Raw genomic sequence first — 14,145 nt, 5'->3', positions numbered from 1 at the left:
TCATACAAAAGGAAACTTAAGTATGACTCCAGAATTCATGAGATTATTGAAGACTACTTTCTGGGTACCTAAAGGCTAAAACACCCAACTTGTAACTTTGAGACCCTTTATCAAAAATGCAAAGTTCGCTACAGAATGACTGAGACCTGTTTGGCAAAATATGGGTGTATGGAGTTACAGTCATGACCCCTTTATCTCATACAACAGGAAACGTAAGTATGACTCCAGCATTCATGAGATTATTGAAGACCACTTTCTCGGTATCTAAAGGCTAAAACACCCAACTTGTACCTTTGAGATCCTTTATTAAAAATGCAAAGTTGGCTACAGAATGACAGACACCTGTTTGACCAAATTTGGGTGTATGGAGATACACTCATGACCCCTTTTCCTCACACAACAGGAAGGTTAAGTATGACTCCACCATTCATTAGATTATTGAAGACCACTTTATTGGTATGTAAAGGCTAAAACACCCAACTTGTACCTTTGAGACACTTTATTAAAAAGGCAAAGTTGGCTAAAGAATGACTGAGACCTGTTTGGCCAAATATGGGTGTATGGAGATACAGTCATGACCCCGTTGTCTCATACAACAGGGAACCTAAGTATGACTCCACCATTCATGAGATTATTGAAAACCACTTTCTTGGTATCTAAAGACTAAAGAACCAAACTCTTACCTTTGAGACGCTTTATTAAAAATGCAAAGTTGGCTACAGAATGACTGAGACCTGTTTGGCCAAATATGGGTGTATGGAAAACAGAAAGTAACTAACCCTTTATAACAAATCAAAACCTTCAAGGGAGATAAGAGACTAAAAAGAAAAAAACCACAAATAAAAACAAAACAAAAAAAATTCAAAACAAAATTGGCAAGGGGTATGGGATACATCATGACCCCTTTGTCTCAACAAAGGAAACTTAAGTATGACTCCAGCATTCATGAGATTATTGAAGACCACTTTCTGGTATCTAAAGGCTAAAAACCCAACTTGTACCTGAGACCCTTTATTAAAAATGCAAAGTTGGCTACAGAATGACTGAGACCTGTTTGGCCAAATATGGGTGTATGGAGATACAGTCATGACCCCTTGTCTCAACAACAGGAAACTAAGTATGACTCCACATTCATGAGATTATTGAAGACCACTGGTATTAAAGCTAAAACACCCAACTTGTACCTTTAGACCCTTTATTAAAAAGCAAAGTTGGCTAAAAAAACCGTTGCCAAAAGGTTAGAAAAACCCAACAAAAACCAAAAATAAAACATAAAAAAAAAAAAAACTATAAAAAAAAAATTAAAAAACAACCTGTTGCCAAATATGGGTGTATGGAGATACAGTCATGACCCCTTTGTCTCATACAACAGGAAACGTAAGTATGACTCCAGTATTCATGAGATTATTGAAGACCACTGTCTTGGTATCTAAAGGCTAAAACACCCAACTTGTAACTTTGAGACCCTTTATCAAAAATGCAAAGTTGGCTAGAGAATGACTGAGACCTTTTTGGCCAAATATGGGTGTATTGAGATACAGTCATGACACCTTTGTTTCACACAACAAGAAGTAACTTAAGTATGACTCCAGCATTCATGAGATTATTGAAGACCACTTTCTTGGTATATAAAGGCTAAAACACTCAACTTGTACCTTTGAGACCCTTTATTAAAAATGCAAAGTTGGCTACAGAATGACTGAGACCTGTTTGGCCAAATATGGGTGTATGGAGATACAGTCATGACCCCTGTGTCTCATACAACAGGAAACGTAAGTATGACTCCAGTATTCATGAGATTATTGAAGACCACTGTCTTGGTATCTAAAGGCTAAAACACTCAACTTGTACCTTTGAGACCCTTTATTAAAAATGTAAAGTTGGCTACAGAATGACTGAGACCTGTTTGGCCAAATATGGGTGTATGGAGATACAATCATGACCCCTTTGTCTCATACAACAGGAAACGTAAGTATGACTCCAGTATTCATGAGATTATTGAAGACCACTGTCTTGGTATCTAAAGGCTAAAACACCCAACTTGTAACTTTGAGACCCTTTATCAAAAATGCAAAGTTGGCTAGAGAATGACTGAGACCTGTTTGGCCAAATATGGGTGTATTGAGATACAGTCATGACACCTTTGTTTCACACAACATTAAGTAATTTAAGTATGACTCCAGCATTTATGAGATTATTGAAGACCACTGTCTTGGTATCTAAAGGCTAAAACACCCAACTTGTAACTTTGAGACCCTTTATTAAAAATGTAAAGTTGGCTACAGAATGACTGAGACCTGTTTGGCCAAATATGGGTGTATGGAGATACAGTCATGACCCCTTTGTCTCATACAACAGGAAACGTAAGTATGACTCCAGTATTCATGAGATTATTGAAGACCACTTTCTTGGTATCTAAAGGCTAAAACACCCAACTTGTAACTTTGAGACCCTTTATCAAAAATGCAAAGTTGGCTACAGAATGACTGAGACCTGTTTGGCCAAATATGGGTGTATAGAGATAGAGATTACCCCTTTGTCTCACACAACAGGAAGTAACTTAGTATGACTCCAAAATTCATGAGATTATTGAAGACCACTTTCTCAGTATCTAAAGGCTAAAATACCCAACACAGACCAAGACTTTGAACAAACATGAATTCTTCCTCAAAAACTTTTATGTATTCAAGAACATTTCTTCTGGTAATTGGACGTCCTGTCCTCCTGACTCAGTCTTTAATCAATTTCGGACAGGTCCTTACATTTCAAATAGCTTTGAGTAAAGATGTTGAGACAAACTCCGAACAAACATGAAATCATCAAAATCTTATTTAGGAACTTAACTGTGTCATTATGGATGTGTCCCCTGGACATCCTGTTCTCCTTTGTAACCTAATCTGAACTATTTTGAGATAAAGGTTCATATATAAACCAGTCTTATATTTATGTTCACGAACACAGATCTTTAAGGGATTCTTCATCCTTGGACTTTTCTTCCTCTGAAGAACATGGCTCCTAAAAGGATGCAAAAAGATGTTGTTTGCCAATATATCTGTAATGTAGTAAACAGCACTAAAACCTTCATACTGCTCACCTTTGTTTCACAATGCTGTCATGACCTCCGCGTGCGATGCATTTTTCTCATTTTCTGTTTGCAAGGAACATGTCTCCTTAAGATGGGACACAGGCAGATATCGGTTAATGTATGACCTTATTTCAGGCACACAAAGTGAAACCAGTTTACTTCCACTCACCTGTCCTTCAACATCCATCTCATCTTCTATGTACAATGAATATGGCTCCTTAAGATGGGGAACAGAAAGATAGTGGTTCATGTATGACTTGATTTCATGCACACAAAATTAAACCAGTTTACTTCCACTAACCTGTCCTTCAACATCCATCTCATCTTCTATGTAGAAGGAACATGGCTCCTTAAGATGGGGAACAGACAAATATTGGTTAATGTATGACTTGATTTCATGCACACAAAGTCAAACCAGTTTACTTCCACTCACCTGTCCTTCAGCACCAACCTCATCTCCGTTACCCATGGATCCATTGTCCTCTGATTTTTCTATCTGAAATTTTGTGATTCAGAGGTCATGGACAGAAATCCTATACTATACTTCCTGTACACATCACTAAGCCAAGGTTAATACACCTCACCTTAGCTTCAACACAGGCTGTCAGACCCTCCTCAATAGATGCATTCTTCTCATTGTCCTCTGCAGAGGAAGACAGCACCTGGAGACAAATCATGAGATTTTTTTATGCAAGGGACAGATAGATGTTGGGTTTTTACTCACATTTTAAATGCCAAGATGGTCCTGTTATTCAACAGAATTACATTCAAAGGTTTCCAGCTGCCACACTATGAAATGTATACTAACCACTGGTTCTGCTCCTTAATGACTAGATGACTCCAGAGTTTACAGTGATATACAGCATCCTAAACAGCATAGAGTTAATCATAAAACAGAGACATAAATATCTGACAGCTACTCACAGGGTTGGTAGTCTCTGTTTTCTCATACGGTTTGTCTTCTTCCCCACACCTGAGCTGCAATGATGAGCGCAGTATGAAAAAATATTCTATCTGTTGGCACAAATGACCACAACACTTACATGTGCAGATTTCTTTAGTTGAACCTTCATCACCTGTTCTAAGCTGGTGGGCCAATAGTTGCATGAGTTTGTCTGAGCCCATAGATTCCTCCTTAACTTTCCATGCCTTTTTCTGCGGCAGTAGTAAATGACTGGGGTGAGCATAACAGTGATGACCACAATCACAGCAACAATAGCTCCTGCTATAATTCCTGCTGTAGGTCCATGTCCGTCAATCACTGTTGATGGAGATGTGATATTGAGTACAGGCTCACAGTCTTCCATACCCACTCCTGCTGTAATTTCCGCTGTAGTTCCTGTGTTAGGTCCACGTCCGTCAATCACTGTTGATGGAGATGTGATATTGAGTACAGGCTCACAGTCTTCCATACCCACTCCTGCTGTAATTTCAGCTGTAGTTCCTGCTATAGGTCCATCAATCACTGTTGATGGAGATGTGATATTAAGTACCGGCTCACAGTCTTCCAAACCCACTTCTGCTGTAATTCCAGCTGTAGTTCCTGCTATAGGTCCATGTCCGTCAATCACTGTTGATGGAGATGTGATTTTGAGTATAAGCTCACAGTCTTCCATACCCACAAGGTTCTGGACAGTACAGCGGTATGTTCCAGAGTCCCTCTCTGTGATCTTATCCAAGTATAAGTCCCCTTCTGGAGCATCAACAAAGGCATCTGGATCCAGCATCCGGTTTACGCTGAGCTTTGCCCATCTGTATTTAAGCGGTGGAGTGCCTTGTGAGGATTTGCATCTGAGCCTTATATTTGTATTTAACACAGCTTCATCATCCATGTAACATACCGGTTTGTCTGGCCTCTCCATTACAGTCAGAAGAATGTCTTTAATCTGTTCTCTTGCTAGGTATCTCACCTTACATTGGTATGTTCCAGAATCTGTAAGCTTAAGGTCAGTGATGCTTAGAGAAGCATCACCGTCTTGGGGCTCATGAGATGTAAAGTAGATCCTGTTCTTTAAAGGGGCATATAAATTATTATGAATGAGACTTTGAGCATACCAGAGTATAAGTTTTTCCTGCCTGTTTGGTGGCACAATGTTCCACTCTATGTCCAAATCTTCCAAATCCTCAGAATCAAGGGTGAACTTACAGTTGAGAGACACACTTCGATCTCTAGTTCCATAATAGTGATTATTGTCAGATGTTATTTTTAGAGAATAAGCTTGTTCTGGGGTAAGAGTGCATAATATCCTCATGGCAACAGTCCATAGCATGGCGAAATATCCCTGGAGGCAGCAATGTTGATGCACAAGCATAATGATGTACTTGGATTGGTGGGCTGCAGATTCAGGTTGCACTGCCTGGGTTTCACTGTAAAACGTAAGTTTTACAGTTAGAGCAGGACTGTATATGGGAACATACATATTAGACCTTGGCATACCAGTTTGGCTGAGAGAGAGAGTGAGAGAGTGAAAGGTATCCTCTTAGGCCCCAGACCCCATACATACACAATATTATTTTCATGTCATATGGTGTTGATTACAAGAATGTGAGATTGTTTAAAATACCATTTCTCCTGTGATGTAAAGAAAATAAAGCCTACAAATATCACAACATTCAACAAGTTTTTGAAAAGTTCCAGTTCCACATCAGGCAAATCAGGCATTTTAAGCGACAACAATCTAAAAATATCCTACAATATCCAAGTGGGAGTAGTAATAAAAACACAAAGTATCTAAAATATTCCAAAGCATATTCTGTAAATTATGCAATACATTTTTTATTGATTATGTCAACTTAATTTATTTGACCCATGTTAAATATGGAGAAACAGCTTTACAGTAAATTGGGTTCATAATTGCCTCAGCTCTATCATATTACAGTAGTGTGCTACTTAATAGCAGAATACATTGTATCAGAATTTTTACAAGTTTTAATATTTTACTGCAAAAGTGGGTCCTCATTTATTACTATACAGAGAAAATGGACAGATTCACTCGCAGAACTTTTACCTCCACCTCCGCCATTTGTCGCTCAGAGATTTCAAACTAAAATAAAACTTTATCTACAGTTAAGTTGGCCACAAATCCACAACATTTTAGCTGGAAAAAGAGTAAAAGTGTGGTGTAATTTTGCAGCATTAAAGCAATGTAACAGGAAAACAAAACAGAAAGTGGGCTACAAACCAGAAATTAACTCTTACCTGCAGAAGAGCTGAAATCTTTCAAAACCTGTGCAGATTTAGCAGAACACAATGCAGGATGATGCAGAAACCTCGAGGCCAGTTCAGAAAAGTGAAGAAAATCCACAACATCACCAACACACTGGAGAAGCCAATCAGTGCAGTCATTAACTTTTCAGCCAATCAGAGCAGTCTTTAATTTTTTAGCCAATCAGAGCAGAGCCATGTCCTCCTGTGTGAAGGGCAGGAAGAGCGCAAGAGAGACAGAGAGAGAGAGGAAGAGACAAGTTGAGGAGGAATCATGGACAGAGGTGTTGCAGCAACCAGCAATCAGGTAAAACCCAAAAATACTGACATGTTGGATATCTGTGCAGTCTGGGAAATTAATGACTGCTTGTGGTTTTTGTTGCACTTTATTAGTACTCATTAGCATGTTTTACTTAAATAAGCTTAGCTAAAACATGCTTAAAATAGCTTAAATAACATTTTACAACCTGTTACTTGCATTTAAATATACCCAGGCTGGATTTTAAATTGTTGTTTTTATTAGCTGATTTTTCCCTGATAGATCACAGTATGAAGGTATTAGAACAGCAGGAATTACTTTTGCAGATTTTACTGGTCTGAAATTTTTTAAAATGTAACTTAAAATGTCACTTTATTTTTATTTTTTGTCACAGGAAGAGAAAATATACAATTTGTAAAAAAACAAACAAATTAGTGTATCATCTTAGTTGTGCAATAGGTTACAAAATTCAGGGTTCAGTTGGGATGATGTGTCATGTCCGATTAAGGAAACACAATGGAACAGGACCCAAATGCAAGAATAAAAAACTTAAATACGTTTATTAAACAGAAGATCAAAACGACCAAATCATGACATTATGGATTGATTCATTGTTTGCATAAGATAAACAAGAATAAAAGGAAACTAAATTTACCCAGGAATGTGGGAAATATTATTTTATAAAGTAAAGAAAGCATAAACTTACACCCAGATAATTAAAGTAACTAGAACATTGCCTCTGGGGAAATTTTGAAAGGGCCACGGGGGCTACTGCCAGGGTGTGTACATTATAATGAGATTCGTATTTGAAATTCAAAATTCGTATTCTGTTTAGAAAAGTAATAGCACACCGATCCCGATCAAGACGCACGTTTTGATATATAAGTTGTCCTGCAACTCTTCTAATTGTAGGAGGAGAAGCAAACCGAAATTGTGTCTGGAAGAGGAAAGGATAAGAAGAAATCCACAGTATAACAATTCAATTCAATTTCAATTCAATTTTATTTGTATAGCGCCAATTCATAACAGAAGTTATCTCAGGACACTTTTCAAATAGAGCAGGTCTAGACCGAACTCTTTAACATTAATTACAGAGACCCAACAGTACCACCATGAGCAAGCACTTGGCGACAAGGGCAAGGAAAAACTGCCTGTTAAAAGGCAGAAACCTAGGACAGATCCTCCGGCTCTAGGTGGGTGGTCGTCTGTCTCGACCAGTTGGGGTGAGAGAGAGAGAGAGAGAGAGAGAGAGAGAGAGAGAGCGACAGACAGACAGACAGGTGCACAGCAACAACAGTATTGGCAATGGCAGTCAAGCAGGACCATGGCAGGAGGCTCCACCAGGATCCATGAGAACCTGCGAGACGAGAAAGCCCCGAGCACTGGTCCCTGCAGCTATCGGTGCGATAGCCCCGTGGCCCTAATAATATTAAACTCTAGAATGTATGTGTATGGCAAATATCATGGGGTATGATGGAAACAGGTCAGAGATTATCTGTGTAATCCATTCACCAATATCTACTATTGGGCTTCGACAAGCAGTACTTTTGTGTCCATGTACAGAAACCTGATGAGGAGCCTCAGACAGCAGGACCGCAGCAGCAGGAATCTTCTGACTGCCGCCCTCCAAGCAAGCAGTATGAGAGGTGCAAGCACAAGTGTCTCATTTGTGGGAAACTGTATGCTGATATAGTCCAGCACCTGAGAAACACAGAAAAGGTGGTCAACAAAACAGAGTTGAGTCTTCTGAGCAAGTTTTCTCATCGACAGTAAGTGTCCTGTTTCCTCTTCAGGATGCTCTTCAAGAGGCTTCTTATGATGCTTTTTCACTATCAATGAAATAGGGTCCAAAACACTATTGTTAATCAGTGTTGTATAGTAAGTTGTTGCTTTTAAATAATCACTGTAATAAAAGTGTTTTTTTCAGTAACAAATAACGTAATGCAAATGTAAATATCAGTCTGTGATGTATAAGGCTACAACTGATTTTGCAAAAGTCTCAAAAATAGATGCAAGGCAGGTCATGAATAATCTGTATTAGCAAGTGTCATATGTTTTTTTAACATTTTTAAGCGTTAAGTGGTCACACATGTTACAAAGAATATGTGTGCATATTTTCTTAGTACTTTGTTTCATTTCACACTTCTTACAAACATTTTTTCAACTACTAAATCAAAGACTCTTCTTGCTTCTCCAGTTTTCGTGCAAATCTGGACTGCCCAGTGCGTTTCTGCCAGTCTAAATATATTAACCGACTCGACAAGCATCTGCAAAGGATCCACACCTTGAAGGTAGTCCCTCTGTGTGATTTGTGTGTGTTGTTGAGTTAGGTTGAGATCTTAAACCCAGCAACTTTGGTCCTTGTTGTGCTTCTTGTTCTTCCTTGCTGTGTGGTGGGTCTGTGGTCTTCATTTGATCCTTGTGTGGTTAATATAGATTCAGAAATGCTGTATTTATTTAGTGCTACAAATCCCACAGAAAGAATATTGCTGGTTGGCTCAAGACTTCCGGTGGAGAGGGGAATGGAGTAGAGGCATGCATTGCGCTCTCTAGCGCTGACTTATCTATCAACCCAAAACCTGATTCGACTCCTCAGTAAGAAGTAATATTTTGCACATGCCTCATGGCCTCCGGAACCAGGCTGGCTAATTTCAATTCAATTCAATTCAATTCAATTTTATTTGTATAGCGCCAATTCATAACAGAAGTTATCTCAGGACACTTTTCAAATAGAGCAGGTCTAGATCGAACTCTTTAAAACATTTGTAGTGGAAATTCTTCTCAAAGTTGAGAGGTCCTAAGTCTCTGAAGAACTTTCAAGCCGGTGTGATAATCAAGTCAATTTAATTCATGCAGCATGGAGAGAAGGTCACGTAGTGAATGTTCTCTCCCGACTTCCAAAATGCTCTCCCTTATATACATTTCAGTACATCTCATTACATCACAAACAATGAAACCCCGTTTGTCTTGCAAATGTTACTCCTGTAAATCCAGGTTTCTCTCACCAAATGGTCCTTTGATCTGTGACTTCCCCCTGGCTCTTCCTATCATAAAATTCAACCCTTTGACCAGGGGCATATCTGTTTTATTACCCCCAAATCCTGTTTCTTTCGCACACATTAATTACAGAGACCCAACAGTACCACCATGGTCCTGCTAGATTGCCATTGCCAATACTGTTGTTGCTGTGCACCTGTCTGTCTGTCTGTCTCTCGCTCTCTCTCTCTCTCTCTCTCACCCCAACTGGTCGAGACAGACGACCACCCACCTAGAGCCGGAGGATCTGTCCTAGGTTTTTGCCTTTTAACAGGCAGTTTTTCCTTGCCCTTGTCGCCAAGTGCTTGCTCATGGTGGTACTGTTGGGTCTCTGTAATTAATGTTTTAAAGAGTTCGGTCTAGACCTGCTCTATTTGAAAAGTGTCCTGAGATAACTTCTGTTATGAATTGGCGCTATACAAATAAAATTGAATTGAATTGAATTGAAATTGAATTGAATTATAAAGAAACTGGAAGCTATACAGGGGTTTTGAATGTGTTAATGGGGAATTTAGTTGTAGCTTTTTTTTTTCTTGACAAATTCATTACTCAGCTTTTCTCTTTCCTCCCAGACATAGACAGAGTCATTACCCGATTATAGGTGGAGATTTAAACCTTATTCAGGATCCTATTCTAGATAGGTCCTCGTCTAAACCCTTTTCTCTCTCAAACTCTGCCACTACACTGAGATCGTTTGTAAATCAGCTTAGCCTATGTGATCCTTGGAGATCTCTCAATCCATCCATCAAAGCCTTTTCGCTTTCCTCCCATGTCCACCGTACATATTCTAGAATTGATTTTTCTTTTTGTGGATAATAGGCTGCTACACTGGGTCAACTCTAGCAAGTATCACAGTATAGTGATCTCGGACCATGCTCCTACATCAGTTGTCATACATTTTCCAAACCACAGCCCTCCGCACACACAGTGGAAACTTTCCCACTTTTTACTGAACAATCCACATTTTAAAAAATTCTTTCAGGAGGAAATAGCCAATTTTTTTTAGGCAAATGACACCCCAGACATCACAAGAAGCACTCTATGGGAGGCGTGTAAAGCATATTTGAGGGGTCAGAAATCAGACACACAGAAAGGATGGTCTGGCTCTCAGATCAACTAGTTAGTATTGACACACAATATGCCGCCGCACCTACTCCATCTCTTTATGACCAACGTCTCAAATTCCAGGCTGAGTTTGATCTTTTGTCAACATCCAAGGTTAAAACAAAATTGTTAAAAACAAAGCAACGGTATTTTGAAATGGGAGATAAGGCGGGCAAACTCCTTGCCCATCAGGCTAGAACTGCAGCTCTCTCGAGACTAATCCCCAGGATAAAATTGCCATCGGGAGCAGTGGTCACTGACCCCAAATTGGTAAATGATGCGTTTTTAAATTTCTATTCTGACTTGTACACGTCTGAGTACTCACCTGAAATTTGGAAGAGCCACAACCCCCTGGAGATGTTCTCATATCCTAAAGTTGATAGCAATCTGGCCGACAAATTAGGCACACCAATCACAGCGGCTGAAGTACAGGAGGCGATTGGGCAGCTACAAAATGGAAAATCTGGTTTAACAAAGGTTTGTTACATGTCAAGCATCTTTACAAAGATAACATATTTACTAATTTTACAGAGCTTGCAGCCAGGTTTGAATTACCTCACTCTCATTTTTTCCGGTTTCTTCAGGCCAGGCACTTTGTTAAAACCAACTACCCTCACTTCCCTAACCACCCACCCGGGTCTCTGATTGACTCCTTGCTCACCCTCTACCCTGTACAAAAGCGTTCCATCTCTGTGATCTACAATGCTATTGACTCCCTTAACCCTGACCCAACGACTCGTCTGAAACAGACCTGGGAGGAGTACATTACACAAACGCTCGACTGGCGAAGATTTATCCAGGCACCAGTGACAGTTGTAACAGATGTAAGCAGTCACCTGCTAATCACACACACATGTTTTGGTCCTGCCTGAAACTCACTGGCTTTTGGCGCCAAATTTTTGATACACTCGCAACAGTGCTTGATATGGACCTTAACCCTGAGCCTTGCACGGCACTGTTTGGCTCCCCTCCACTTACTACACCTCAACTCCCTGTGTCAAAGCGCCGGGTATTGGCCTTTACAACTCTATTGGCCAGACGTCTTATTTTGTTTAAATGGAAACATGTTCTTCCACCTTCACACAATAGCTGGCTTAGAGAGGTCCTAACTCATATCAAGCTTGAGAAGGTTAGATTTTCACTGGCGGGTTCTGATAATGCTTTTAACAAAACCTGGCAGCACTTCTTAGAGTACTTAGACAGAACTACTATTCACCCAGACAGTGACTAGATGCCCCCCCCCCCACACTTCTTTTATTTTCTTCCCCTTTTTAAATTTTATTTTATTTATTTATTTTAATATGTGATTTCAATTTCAATAATGTTTTTTTTTGTGTGTGTCTTTCTTTCTTTTCCGGGGTTAAAAACCAAATAAAAAGATTTATTAAAAAAAAAGAATATTGCTGGTTAAATACATGCATGATTCTAAAGTTATTGAGATATCAATAATGTAATTTTTTTCAGACAGAATGAAATGATTTACTAAATGTACGTTCTGCTTTTTTGCAGAAGCCAATGGTTACACTGTACATCCAGAAAGCGAAGGACAGATACATTGCAAGAGAACTGGCCCTCCTACGTGCCTCGAAACCCACACCACCAATGGTCTCACATCTTGACGAGGTGGATGATGCAGCAATCGAAGAGGGTGTCAGGAGGGTCATAGAGGCTGCTTCCCATGCTGCAGCTTCTACCACTGTGCCTCCTCTTTCGGGCCCCATGTCTAGTTCTCCCCTTGCCAGCCAGGGTTCTTGTGACCCAAAAACAAAAACTATGCAGGATCCTTCTCCCTCAACCAGGCAGGCTTCCTGTGACCCAGAAATACCAGCGATGCAGGATCCTTCTCCCTCAACCAGCCAGGCTGCTTGTGACCCAGGGACACCAGCTATGCAGGATCCTTCTCCTTCAACCAGCCATGCTTCTTGTGACCCAGAAATACCAGCTATGCAGGATCCTTCTCCTTCAACCAGCTATGCTTCTTGTGACCCAGAGATACCAGCGATGCAGGATCCTTCTCCCTCAACCAGCCAGGCTTCCTGTGACCCAGAGATACCAGCGATGCAGGATCCTTCTCCCTCAACCAGCCAGGCTTCCTGTGACCCAGAAATACCAGCGATGCGGGATCCTTCTCCCTCAACCAGCCAGGCTTCCTGTGACCCAGAAATACCTGTGATGCAGGATCCTTCTCCCTCAACCAGCCAGGCTGCTTGTGACCCAGGGACACCAGCTATGCAGGATCCTTCTCCTTTAACCAGCCATGCTTCTTGTGACCCAGAAATACCAGCGATGCAGGATCCTTCTCCCTCAACCAGCCAGGTTCCCTTCTACACAGGAACAGTTGACCAACAGGCCAAGCGAACAAGAAGGCGTTCTGTCCTGATGGCCCCTGATCCTGGGTGCAGGAACTGCCAGCTTCTCTTTGCTGGACTAACCGTGGTGAAGAACCTGCTCCAGATTGAGATTGAGAGGAACCATGAGCTCAAGCAGCTACATTCTTCAACAATGCGTGCAACTGTGAGTGTTGAGTTATTCCTTTGGTGTACTGTAATGTGACCAATTTTTTCAGTAACTTGATTAAAAAAATCTGCTTCATGTGCTTTTTTCAGGCAGCAAAACATCGCAGACGTGCACCATTTCCCCCCAGCAAAGCCCCTCGCTATGGTGAAGATACCCTCATATTGTAGTCACTGTACTAGTATTGAACTTGAATGATAGGGGATGTTGGGTTAATATGCAGATTGTAAAGACATCTGAGTTCTGTGATTTAAGAAAGAAGACCATGCAAAAATATTTGATTTGCTTTATATTCTTTCCTCTTCAGTAAGATTGGTCGAGGAATTTAGGGGCCACACAGAAGGTGCCAACCCCAGTAGGAAAACGTCTGAAAACGCCAAGCAGCGAGCCAAACATGTTCGGGATTTTCTAGAGTACATGGCAGACTCATCAATCCCAAATATTGACCTTCTTTTCCTGAGCAACCACGCTAGAATCCGTGGGTAAGTACTGTCAGGAAAACGTGTTCGTTTATTTGAGAGAAGACAAACTACGACGTGCTCTTAACTATTTATTTTCAAATTGGATTATTAAGAGTACATGATCATGGACCTTTTCTGTTTGGAAAAACACAGTCAGCAGATCCCTGTTACTCTGTATCCAGCCTCCCAGAAAAGGATAAAGATTGTTAACACATATTCACTATATGATGTGCAGCATGCAAATTACAAGTCAACATTGATTATTATGATTGGCAAAACTGGTGGGAAGAAACCGTGGTTTAGACATAGCTCTTCCTTCGTTGGTGCACAGGCTGGTCTCAGCCTCTTGGCACACGAACCATCCATCCACAGAAGACATCGCCGCGTTGAAAGATCCTCCCTATACTATCTCACCTGCACCATGTTTGGAATCTTTCTATGGTCTTAGGCTCCATTGTGTCTGTTACTTGCTCCCATCACT

At 40.5% G+C, this 14,145-nt stretch overlaps 2 long non-coding RNA genes across 2 annotated transcripts in view; both read right to left on the bottom strand.

Annotated features, from left to right (window-relative positions):
* LOC127360513 (uncharacterized) overlaps nt 1-14,145 on the bottom strand; it is a 57,492-nt gene that overhangs the window by 17,666 nt on the left and 25,681 nt on the right. The gene's annotated exons all lie outside the window — the stretch shown is intronic.
* The window catches only part of LOC127360514 (uncharacterized), a 31,752-nt gene continuing 25,139 nt past the window's right edge, over nt 7,533-14,145 (bottom strand). Inside the window, exon 2 of the long non-coding RNA XR_007883767.1 lies at nt 7,533-7,906. This is a non-coding gene — a long non-coding RNA (uncharacterized LOC127360514). The remainder of the gene's footprint in view (nt 7,907-14,145) is intronic.

This window comes from Dicentrarchus labrax, unplaced genomic scaffold, assembly GCF_905237075.1.
Source record: "Dicentrarchus labrax unplaced genomic scaffold, dlabrax2021, whole genome shotgun sequence".
Classification (NCBI taxonomy): domain Eukaryota; kingdom Metazoa; phylum Chordata; class Actinopteri; family Moronidae; genus Dicentrarchus; species Dicentrarchus labrax.
Note: the sequence above shows the minus strand (reverse complement) of the source record. Positions and strands in the feature narration are given on the sequence as shown.